The sequence below is a fragment of the Astyanax mexicanus genome, chromosome 13 (genome assembly GCF_023375975.1).
Source record: "Astyanax mexicanus isolate ESR-SI-001 chromosome 13, AstMex3_surface, whole genome shotgun sequence".
In the NCBI taxonomy this organism is placed as follows: Eukaryota; Metazoa; Chordata; class Actinopteri; order Characiformes; family Acestrorhamphidae; genus Astyanax; species Astyanax mexicanus.
This window is the reverse complement of record NC_064420.1, coordinates 13,592,772-13,605,164: the sequence shown is the minus strand read 5'-3', so window position 1 is coordinate 13,605,164 and position 12,393 is coordinate 13,592,772.

The following is a 12,393-nucleotide window of genomic DNA, read 5'->3' as shown; positions in this document are numbered from 1 at the left end:
ATAGCCCTTTGATTTTTATGTTTTATTACACCCTAAACTCTGGACTATATACAACGAAATATGCAATTTTCCTACATTTGTCATTATGTTAATTAAAATTCTTACAGTATTATTACTTAAAACATACATACATTATGTTTATTAAGTTGTTTTTAGTTTCAAGCAAATACTGTATGTTAATTTTGTATTGCTTATATCAGTTACCATGCTTTACATGTTTTTATTTTAAATATGTTGTTACTATAATTAAGAATATTGTGATGATCTTTCACAAGCCTGATGTTTTAGTGATCCGCAGGGAAAGTAACTGTGACACATTCTTCAAAAAGGAATATGGTGAAGGTATGCACCTATCATGCCTAGTGTCTATTGTAAAAGCCTGTGGAAGCAGTGTTTGATCTGGGGTTGATGCTGCAGTTGGTCTGCAGGTTTAGGTTCAGCAACAGTATGTGCTAAAAAAAAATGAGGTCAGCTGACTACTTGAATATACAGAATAGACCAGGTTATTCCATCAATGGATTTTTTCTTCCCTGATGGCACGGCCATATTCCAAGATGACATCATTTTCACACATGGATTGTTCACCACAGAGTCCAGACCTTAACCCCATTGAGAATCTTTGGGATGTGCTGGAGAAGACTTGTACCAAATCTTCCATCATCAATACAAGATCTTGGGGGAAATATATACAACTCTGGACACAAATAAATGTTGTGCTATCTAAGTGACCCAACCAAATATTACAGTGTTAGTGTGTAACCTTTAAGGAATGTCACTAATTCCTTAATTGATCTTAATGAATTTGTTAAGGTATATCTTTTAAATCTACACCAATTAATTATCCCTTAAACCCTGAATTTAAGCCAAAGCTTTGTAATGGTCCTAACATAATTTCATAGGCCTCAAAACAGAACCCTGTTAAATAAAAAAAAAGATGGTAAATCAAAGTTATTTAATTAAAGCACAGTAGTTCCTTAATTATGCATAATTAATGAATTAATTAATAACTAATCAATAAAGCTAGGATGTGTAGGGTTAAAATGGCTGTGTTCATCCAGGTCATGCGTCACCCATTATGAAACACTGTGTTGGTTAGAGGGCGCAGCCTCCTACAATCACAGCACTGATAAAGCTAAGATCCCAGACGCTGTGCCCGGCACGTGGGTGTCTGAGCACCAGGGCGGCCGGTGCCATGTGCCAGCCTAGACGCACTGTCTCAGAAGTGGGTCAGTTTTTTTTGGCGCGCTGCAGCCCCAAGGCAGCCATCCAGCTAGGCACACGCACACACGCACACACACACACACACAAATACACACAGACATACACAAACACATACACAGCTGGGCTCAGACCCTCTGTTCTGGGACATCCTGTGCCTGCCCTGCACTTGCACTTAATTAATTCAGTCGTGTCCAAATCCGACCCCTTCTGCCTGTCTGTCCGTAACCCCTCTCTGCATTCTGCCACTTTATTCTGCAGATGCCTTTTAGAATCCCCATAACGAGACCCTGTGCACATGCTCAGTAAGAGCCCAAGACTGATCCACCCTAATCCGATCATTAGGCAGGGAGGGTATGAATCTGGAGTGTACAATATAGACAAAAAAAGTTAAAGTGTAATAACACTGTTTGATAGTCTGATATGAATGTGAAATACAATAAATTAAGCTTGAAAAGTAGTTTAAGCTTTGCAAAGGTTTTTCAGCACTTTCAGCTTGGCTGCACAATTTTTTTACAGGATAAGAAAAAGATTGGTGTGGCCATTCACTTTGCTCATCTGCCTCACTCTGCCTTGCACTACCGCATTTGCTTCGCGCTATCTTTCTCTATCTCACTTTACCTCACTCTGCCTTGTTTTACCTTGCTCTACTTCCATCTGCTTCACTCTGCCTCATCCTACCATGCTCTTTTTCATTCTACTTAACTTTACCCCGCCCTGCCTTACTGTGTCTCGCTTTACTTTACTACACCTCCATCTACTTCACTCTGTCTGTATTTTACCTCACTCTGCCTCACTGTGCCTCGCTTTACTTTACTATATCTCACTCTGTCTCACTCTTCTTACTCTGTCTCACTCTACTTCACTGTATCTCACTCTATATACGCTACACAAAAGTTTATGATACAGCTAGCTATAGATCGCTAAATGTATGTATACTCCTCACTTAAAAAAATAATTCATTTTAAATTTATCCGCCCTATTTACACCCTGTATAGCAGTTCAGCTTAGCTTTCATTGGCTGACATTCTTTAAGTCATGAGGTCAAAGTTACATTTTCCACTAGAGAATCTGTGACAACTGTACACTACTGGCTTCTGAGTCGTAAATGTTAAACATGTTTCATATTTTTGATTCACGATTGGGGCATCCAACACTGCTCTGGGAGAAGATCAGAGGACTAAAGATTGGCTCATAGTCTCCACACTCTCCAGAGACTCTACAAGATCATAGGTTACGGTCATTTTGAAATCAAGAGAAAAGCAAATCTGCCCAATTATCTTGTAATATGAGCCAGGCATCAGTAATATTAGACTTTAATATATTGTGTCCCTTTTTTTTTTTATAACAAGCATAAAAAAGCACCAGTAGTTAATCTCGAAAGTCAAGCAGTAGTTGTACAAATGAGAAATGGGTTTGGGCCTGAGTCATTACAACATACAAAGCAATCTAGCTAGTTGGTCACTGTGACCTTGACTGTGAATCTTTCCTCTCTGCCTTAAGTGCGGGTACTTTAGAGAGTAGCAATTAGAGCCAGAGCGATAATACAGGATCCGTTGTCTGTTTTACACACTTCAGAAAAAACATTACCAACACCAGTTACCTAATCGCTCCAGACATCTTTCAGAAGTTCTTAATGAGAATCTCTTTCTACTAAAACAAAAGCTGCAATCTCTTTCACGCAGAGCCGAGGCCTGAAAAGGAGAGATGGACCACACACTCCTTTTATCGTCCATTAAAGACAGGACGCGTCCGAGGCCCGGGTGTCGGTTTGAATCCTGAGCCATCAATGTCAGACTGAGTCACAGGCCTGGTGACAAAAGGGACGTGGCTTTGAAAGCAGAAAGTGGCATATCGAGCTGAAAAGGCAGAAACTAATGGAGCACCCGGTATTGTCTGACACCTTTTCACTCTGCTGTGAATCACACTCGGCGAAGGCACAGCGCATCCGGAGTCCGGAGACGTCAAGCCAGTGTCAGCCTGAGAGAAATGAGATGAAAAAGAGGCTGGTGGGCCGTAGGTTTATTAATGTACTGATACTGTTTGTACCCTGCCTGGATCTAAAGCCTAAAGTGAGTTATATATTCAAGGGCTTAATTAATTAAACATCAAATATGGGCAGTTTCCTGCTTTTTTATGTTGAAAACTAAGTTAACTTAACAGCTATATGCAGTTAAAGGAGGGTGCAGTTAAGAGGATGTTCAAGCTAGGTGTTTCTAATAAAGTGACCAGTGCAAGGTATAGTACCAGTCAATAGTTCTGTGTAAAATTTTCATTATTTTTCATTATTTTAGTTCTGCATTGTACATTAATACTAAAGTCAACCAAACTATGAGGAAAAACACATAGAATCATTTAGTAAACAAATGATGACAGCTTTGCACATCTCTTTCAGTTAACAGCTGTCAAGATTTAATTACTTAAATTTCTTGCCCTCTTAATGTGTTTGAGCGCATCAGTTGTAAAATTGTAAAGAGGTAGAGTTGGTATATAGGCTTATTCAACTAATGTTCTAATCCGTATTATGGCAAGAACTACTCAACTAAGTAAAGAAAAAATATTTTAAGAAAGACTTAAAAAACTTGGAAACTTGGAAAGTATGCTCAAGTGCATGATGAAACTGGCATTCATCAGGACCGCCCCAGGAAAGGAGGAGTTATCTCTGTTGCACAGGATAAATTACCAGCCTTAGAAGCTGCAAGTTAACAGCACCACAGATAAGAGCACCTAAATGCTTCACAGAGTATTTTGGTTTGTTTAACACTTTTAAGTTACTACATGATTCCTTATGTGTTCCTTCATATTCAGGCTGACTTAGATATTATTTTACAAAAACATTCACTGATGTGAAGGTGTGTCCAAAATTTTAACTGTTAAGGTGTTTCTTATAAAGTGTCTTATATTGGGGGTTGGTAATAAAACATCCAGAGCTGCAAAGTGTTTCTAATAAAGTAGGCAGTGTATGGAGGAACAACTGGAGTTTCTAATAAAATGGCCAGTAAATAAAATGTTTAATTAGTTTGCCTGTATTGACATACTGTGTGAATTTATTTAGATATACAGCCAGAAAAAAAGTAAGAGACCACTTAATTATGAAGTTTTTCCTTGATGTTACCAAATTGAAAACCTCTGGAATATAATCAAGAGGAAGATGGATGATCACAAGCCATCAAACCAAGCTGAACTGCTTGAATTTTTGCACCAGGAGTAAAGGCATAAAGTTATCCAAAAGCAGTGTGTAAGACTGGTGGAGGAGAACATGCTAAGATGCATGAAAACTGTAATTAAAAACCAGGGTTATTCCACCAAATATTGATTTCTGAACTCTTAAAACTTTATGAATAGGAACTTGTTTTCTTTGTATTATTTGAGGTCTGAAAGCTCTGCATCTTCTTTTCTCTTTTTCTCATTTTCTGCAAAGAAATGCTCTAAATAAAACTATTTCTATTTGGAATTTAGGAGAAATGTTGTCCATAGTTTATAGAATAAAACAACAATGTTAATTTTACTCAAACATATACATATAAATAGCAAAATCAGAGGAACTGATTCAGAAACTGAGGTGATCTCTTATTGTTTTAAGAGCCATAGATATATTCATGTGTAGCATGATATGTTTAGCACTGCTTCACACCAAAGTTGCAAACGCACACACTTCTCCACAGAAACTCTGCGTTCGTGGTAAAACAGTAGTGGTATGTAAAGTTACATAAGAGCTCAGTGTGTGTGTCCAGGGGGCCCAGAGTTGTAAATCTTTCAGAGGGAGACGGGGGTGCAGCCATGCTAACAGCAGTACAACCAGTGAACTGCTGACAGGGTCAAGGGCAACCAGAGCTCACTGATGCTTTCTATGAAGGTCCTTTCTCACAACATACTGGACTTAAAGCTTTTTATTTATTTAAACTGAAAGCAGGAGTATTCCTGAATTAGGATCCATCACATCCCAGCAATGACTAATAAAGTCATCCCAAAAAAGGATGATTGAGAGTGGTCTGGTAGGTTTTGTTGGATGTAACTGTTCTTTACATTTTTAAAAGTAATACATAAATGTACAAAACAGTATATTTAATATATAATTTCACATCCAGAAATTTAAAGTGGCAGTGTGTACTATTTTGTTTCTAAACTGAAAGCAGAAGCATTTCTGAGTGAACAAGTGATAAAATATTGTGTTTAATGGAACCAGTGTGTTGGAACATACATCCCTGCTAAGCTTAATATATTTATTCTAAAAACTGGGGTGTCGGTCGAGTTCTTCTGGCCACGTCACGCGTCTTTAGGTACTTACGTCACGCGTACAGCCTCTAAAAGAGGATCCAGCTCAGTTTTACTGAACGCGAGCGGCTGGTGGAGCAATGGAGACTTCAGAAGAGGAAACTCAGAGCTCAGTAGCTCATTGCTGGTTAGTTATTCTGTCCATCTTGAGTCTGCGCCACCAGCACCTCACAATGACATGCGTCGTTAAAATCTCGCAACCGTGTGGCGGCTGCAGGTTTCACACGCAGTTGCTGCGATTGCTCTCCTCTAACTGCGGAAGCTGAGATACGCCCTGATGACATCAGAGGTTAATCCCCATTGGCTAGAAACTCCCCTCACACACCTGTGACACTGTCTCTGTTCATTATAAAATATAAAAATATGATATAAATCTCTCTTCAACAAAATCATGCACATTATAATGAAACTGTGATGATCTTTGTGTTATTCTTCATGTTATTAATGTAAAGCACCTTTTTAATTTTTTTTTAACCTTTTTAATTTAAAAACTACAAGATAGTTTGTTTTATCGCCATTTTTATCAATGCCCAGGTAGCTTTGAAATTTTTTTTTATCGTTTTGATATAATTTCCTCTTATATAAATAATACAGAGTAATCAGTGCTTTTAATTATAATTTCTCCTAATAGTTACCTAACTGTTACCCATAGATGTTATTTTAGTTCATGTCCACTCAGTTTAATGCAATATCAGAGGGATATCTACTTTTATTACTTTTATATACTTGTATCTCGAACACTCCTAATCTCTTGGTGCCACATGCCACAGAACACCTTCAGAGGTCAAGACGAGTCCATGTGGTAAAAAGTTGATTATGTTTAGTAGTGGGGTGAGGTTGGGGTTGGCTACAAAATATTAGAAAATTAGGCAGGTACTTTTAATTTGATGGTCTCACATCAATTTTTTAATAAATCTTATGGAACTAAACTACAAATAAAGCATTACAATGTTGAATTTTGACCTCTAAAATCACGCATGTGGTAAAACCTCAACCACGCTTCAGTGAGTGCTGCAGAGAAGCCGTGAACCGTGCTGATCGTCGTCCTTCAGCATGAAAGGAACCACATTTCATGACAGACTGGAGGACGCGTGCCACCGTCAGCCGCAGCAGCTTTCACTTCCTCTGTTCTGTTTACATCGCTTTCTTCCTTTCCGTGCCAGAACAGCGGCGGCCATGATGAGCAGCTGCTGTCAGTCGAGACAATCTGAGCGTGACAACGAAACTCTGACAGAGCAGATGCTTGGTGAGCACAGGATACTGCCGTGTCAACCTCTACCGCCTGCAGCGTGGACTTCTGTGTGTTTAACACGCTACCACCCACCAAAGTTCATCACCCTGTCTGCTCTCAGGCTATCAGCTTTAATACAGAGCTCCAGTGCTTTTCAAGTTTTCTCCATAGTTAATCAGTTAGGATTTTAAAAAAGTAATTCAGAGTGAATTTGGTGGCAAACAGTCCCTTCTGGAAAAAAACTTGATCCCTCTGAATGGCATAAAAATATCATCCACTTTCAACTATTTATGGTGAATGCCTTTATACTAGGGGCCTGAATCACAGGGTATATCACGCTATGCTATTTTTACAATACGTTGCCTACAATACAGTGATTCTGTGATACTGGATTTATCGCAAGACAATTCTCTACGTTACTTCCCGGCATCTGTGTAACTGAGGACGATAAAATACTAGAAATTATGGCTATAAGTGGAGTTTTCTAACGTAAATTTGGGAGATTGATCCACGCCCTTACCCCTCCCACTCTCCAACCTATATAAACGTCACTTCCTCTCTACCTGCGTGTCGAACAACCTCGAACCCACCTCCTCCCCATCTTCCTCCTTCATTTATTTTCTCCCTTTCTCTTCCCCTGTCTTTTTGCATGGGGGGAAGCTTCAGCTTCACGCTTTTCCAGCGAAGCTGCCCCGAACTGCCCAATCATCTGAGTTCCTTCTCTTTTCCTTCTCTTTCAGTCAAGGGCGTGGGGAAATACTAGCAAACAGAAATATGATGGATTTGCAAGTTGTGTTTTAAGATGAACGAGAACAATGTAGCCGTTTTATATTTTAAATGTTCAAAATGTCTTTTGTTGCCTGTTCCGAAACGGTTCCGAAGCTGAGTTTGTTGTAATTAGTAAAATGTCGCGTTAACTGAGGGTGAAGTACCTGTTGGAGTGTTTGCACATTCAAACTCAATTTACTCATGCATGGCTAAATCCCATTCTGGCAGATTTTCATATGTAAAAACCTGCTGATCTCTACAGGGTGTTATTAATGTGTTGTATGTAGGCCTTGTTTGCCCTGTGTGTGTGTGTATACTAGGCCTTGCTATCTATAAGCTGAAGTACAGCATGTACCCTGGCATGTTTAGCTGCTACAAGCTGCTCTTTCTCTATAGGCTACATTTCCTGTTGACACACTCTCTCCTCTCTCTCTCTCTCTCTCTCTCTCTCTCTCTCTCACCCTGTTTGTATAGCGTGCTCTGGTTTGGACTGCATGCCAGGAATGTCTGTAAACCCCCCTAAATATAAATATAGAATTCTGAAATGTAGTTGTAGTAATTAAAGGATGAACTATGATATGTTTTTGATTATTTATTTTTTATTAAATAACTTGTTTGAGATTAACAGATATTTGACAACATACATGCATTGAACAGCATTTTTAAAATACTTTATCCTAGGCCTGGACAATATTTCGATAACGGTATTTATCGCGATAAGAAATATTTCAATAACGGTGATATCATTTTTGTGTCATATCGATATGTATTATTTACAGAAGCACGGCTCGGCCGCGCTCTGGTCGGCCCCTAAAATCTCTCGCGCTGAAACTCGCCGCGTTTTTTGTGAAAGGAGGCTTTAAAGACTTAAATCAAAATTTTAGAGAGTAGTGCATAGATTTTCATTGCAGGGATTCTTAGCAGTTTTTCTGAGGCCTTCAAAATATTTATGTCGATATCAAAATTATATCGTATCGACCGAAATTATGGAATATATCGTGATATAAATTTTGGCCATATCGTCCAGCACTACTTTATCCTGAATTATACTCTCCCTTTACCCAATACCCTGTTTAATGCACCCTTTAGGTTAAAATAGCAGGCTTGTGCCTGGAGAGTACCAACCCCTGAAATTAACCTCTTCTGACATTGGTGGCCAGCTGGAAAAGTCCAAAGCACCACAAGAACAGTAATTTCCTAAGTAATTTAGCTAATTTACAAAAAATGTATTTGTGAAGAACTTTAAACAGAACAGGAGAGTGCAGTTCCTGCAGAAACTGCAAGCATGTTTGCAGTGCTGAATTTTGAGGAGCACAAACTTTTGCTCAAAAGCTCCTTGATGCACTGACAGTACTGGAAAGCAATAAAGAAAAGGATGCCGGGCATGTTCTCAGCTGGGGCATGGGAAAAAAATTTTGGTTCTCCATTCATACTGTATATACAGTACTGTGCAAATTTACAATAATCCATTTATCTCAGCAGTAGGAGTGTTTTTACCTGAAAAAACACCACATATGATTTGAACAGATGCAAATAAACATACATACAGTAAAACACTACAAGGAATTATGTTATATCCTGTGAGCCAAGCTGAAGAACAAAGTGTAGTTCCAGATTTCTCCTGGATGCCCTCAGCCAGCATGTGTATATGTTCAGTTCCATATATATATATTCTTACTGAGGACAGACTGACATTGCAATGTGTCTCTGGAGGTAGTACAGTTATCTGAGAGGTGTTTTCTCACCTCACTCTCATCACTTCTCAAACACCCTCTCTGTTCCTAAAGGCCAGAGAACACTCTGTACTAACGAGACACTGCCCACGCGCCAGAATCACCCCCTTTATCTGTCTCAGTCACACACACACACAGCATCAGATACGAGACCTCTGAATGACAATGCGCCACACATGCCCATCTTCATGCGAGCAGGTCCGACATGAGGTCAAAGCATGTGGGTGAAACCTCGGGGCAGCGCCTAATTACTCCAGTCTGTCTCTGCGGTACAAGAGGACATAATCCTACTCAGATCATGGCTCGTCATGGACTGCTGACCACAGTCTGTGACCTGTCAGTGAACTGGGCACCGCAGGACGCCTTTTCCTGGGTGGTTAAAGGGTCGCTGACCTCTTAGAAACAGTGAATTAACATTTAGGCCAAGCTGATTCAGCACAGAATGGGAACATTTGGAGCGCAAAGCAGGAACAAACCGGTAAATTAAAACCCCATAGGCACAAAATAAGCCTAACATTTAAATAAACAGTAAAACCAAAAAATGAAGCTATAAAGCTTGGTGTGATTTCTTCAAAGAGCTGTAGCAAAAAAATAAAACAAGCAAAACATGTCGATGAATCACAAAAATTTAACACAACATAACGAACTGTCAGAATCATTATGTACCAAAAATGCAACAATGTCAATAAAGAGTTTTTTTTTTCAACATAAATGAAATATAAGTCTACATCGATTAATTAATCTTTTTTACAACTCTGCTATTAAATTTGTTTTATCCAAATTATTTTTTTATGGATTACACAGTAATGTAGACCATTTTAAAATGAACTATTATATAGCTAAACAAGCTATACCAGCACTGTGAAAGAATTTAGAGTCAGCACAGTAACAGCTGAACATCTAAGCTAATCATTTAGCTAGCTAGCTAGAAGCTTTGATTTTAACAAGCATATGTATGTATTTGACTATGCTGGTCAAATACATGGTTCACAAGTCATCTCACCAGTACAGGGTGTGTTTTCACCGATATGACCAGCTTAAACCTCCATGGCATAGTGCTGCCCTCAGGCAACAAACCACATTTTTGGTTATTACACCATACCATTCCTTATTTTTATGTATTTATTTGTTTATTTATGTTTTGTGTAATGTTACAAGGCATATCTACATCCAGTATAATAAAAAATGTATATGTGCAAGCATATGTAAAGCTGTATATTTGGCTGCTTATATTCTTACTAAATATTTATCCACATGAATATTCCTCCTGAAATATATAATGCAGTTTAAGCAATAACTAGCCTATTCAAGCTATAAGTGCAAATTATTAAAGATTAGTGATTGTTTATTGGACAGCGAACAAAAAAAATTAATCTTTTAATAATTAGTTTGTTATTGTTTTTTATTAACATTGTTAAATTTTTCTTTTGATTCATTGGTTTATTTGTTTACATAACTATTTATTTCTGAATTCCTTTTTTTCGAGATTTATTTATTTCTGCATTCATTTATTTCCCGAAATGAATGCTTGCCTGAGTCTGTATTACGATCTAATTGATCTTTATTAAATAATCTTCCACGTTACCAAAGTTACCGCCAAAGGAGCAAGACATACAATCAATCTAGGGTATCTGACATCGATCAACCACTAGGAAAGCTAAGACACCATGACATTTATGCTGAACAGCCCCTTCATTATCATATAAGGACAAAGACAACCAGAAATAAATAAATCGGGAAATAAATAAATACAGAAATAAATAAATAGGGAAATAAATGAATGCAGAAATAAATAAATCTAAAAAAAAAAAGGAATTCAGAAATAAAGAGTTATGTATGTAAATAAATAAACAAATGAATCATGAGAAAATTTACACAATGTTAATAAAGAAACCCATAAATAACAATGTATTAAGCTATTTATTTTATGTATATGTATTAATGTTTTATTCTTTAAAGTTTTAATCAACATATTACGTTTATTGAGTGATTTGCTTACATTTTATTTATTTATTTTTATTATTTGGCAGTTTTGGTCCTCCACAAATTCAGAGAAAAAAAAGAGAGAATCCAGAACTATATCAAGCAGTTGAATGAGCAAAAATGATCCAGGTGTGAGTGAAGTGTGAGTCTGCCTCAATAGTGCAGAGAGGCTCAGAACAGTGAAATGGTGACAAAGTGTGACAAATACTGAGTCTGCTCCAGAACTTCACCTTCAGGACCTGGATTATTTGAGGTAAAGGGAATTTAAAACATGGTTTTAAATAATGTATGTCCCCTGCATAATGAAAAAAAAGTGTTTTTAGGTAAGAAATTTGTGGTTTAAATGCAGCATTTTTGGCACTATTGCAACTAGCAACTTAAGCTAATATGCTCAAAACCAGTAGCTTAACCCTTTGTGGAATTAATTTTATTTTGTTTAAAACAAACAAAGCTTAAAAAGAGACTGCATTAACCCCCTTTTTTAAGAAGTAAATGAAAACAAAATAAATAAATAAATACATTTTAAACGTTAATATATTTCATTACATATTGATGTACATTTACATTTTTTTAAATCTGTATTTGATTTAAATTAAACATGTAATAACATTATATCAGTTTATCAATCCTATGTGTCTTTGGTTGCGAAAAATATTATTATTTAAATATTATATAAAAAAAAACATAAAATTATGTAATGAAATTACCAAAAAAAAGTGGTATCAGGGCATATAAGACCAGCAAGGAATTCAGAGTTTGTAAAAAACTGTTTGAAAGTGGGGAATCTTTAAACATTTAGCTAAATAAGCTAGTTGACAAACACAAAGTAGATACGTTCACAATATGGAAGCCTGTAGCCTGAACAGGAAAAGACATTAGCCTAGTATTACTCAGTTTACACTGACTTCCTGCTACGTTCTCTACTATAGGGACTATATAGGTCTTGCTCCTGACATTTAAAGCTCTTAATGGCCTAGCTCTGACATATCATTCTGACCTCCTGAAGCATTACAGCCCATCAGACCTCTTTTCTCAGCTGAGACTGGCTTACTGTAAATCCCTGGGATCACTTTCATCTGGAGGAGATGCTTTTCTAATATAGTTCCTGAACTCCAGAACCGTGAGCCAGAGAATATTAGTAATGTGCACAAGATATGTGTTTACAAGCCCAGATTAAAAACACAT